Here is a 365-nt window from a genome sequence, read left to right as displayed (position 1 = left end):
AAGTTCACGGCAGGATCTGGCCAGGAACAGCAGGCAGATGGAGACAGAATGCAGAGTGCCTACAGAGCATGGCGCTTGTCGCAAAGAGAAGGATCCAGGCCCGTGTGACACTTGCGTGTCTGCAGATGACATTCGGGGACTGGAATGCAAGCTGACACCCTGGGTGTTGGGGCCCCACACACACCATTTAGATTCAGTCCAGGGGTACAACGTATGTCACAGGTTGTCGGTTCACCTTGTCCTAGCGACATGAATGAACCGGGACACGTATGATTCAGAAGAAATGTAAGGGGACAACAGACACACAGGGGAAGCTCCTAGAAAAGAGGTGCTGGAGTAGTGATGGCTTCCTTATCTTTGCAGGG

General features: G+C 52.9%; 1 gene segment (V, D, J or C); it reads left to right on the top strand.

Moving 5' to 3' along the window:
• The window catches only part of LOC105289428, a 6527-nt gene that overhangs the window by 102 nt on the left and 6060 nt on the right, over window positions 1–365 (top strand).

This window comes from Pteropus vampyrus, unplaced genomic scaffold (assembly GCF_000151845.1).
Source record: "Pteropus vampyrus isolate Shadow unplaced genomic scaffold, Pvam_2.0 Scaffold23, whole genome shotgun sequence".
Classification (NCBI taxonomy): Eukaryota; Metazoa; Chordata; class Mammalia; order Chiroptera; family Pteropodidae; genus Pteropus; species Pteropus vampyrus.
This window is presented reverse-complemented; position numbering and strand designations above follow the sequence as displayed.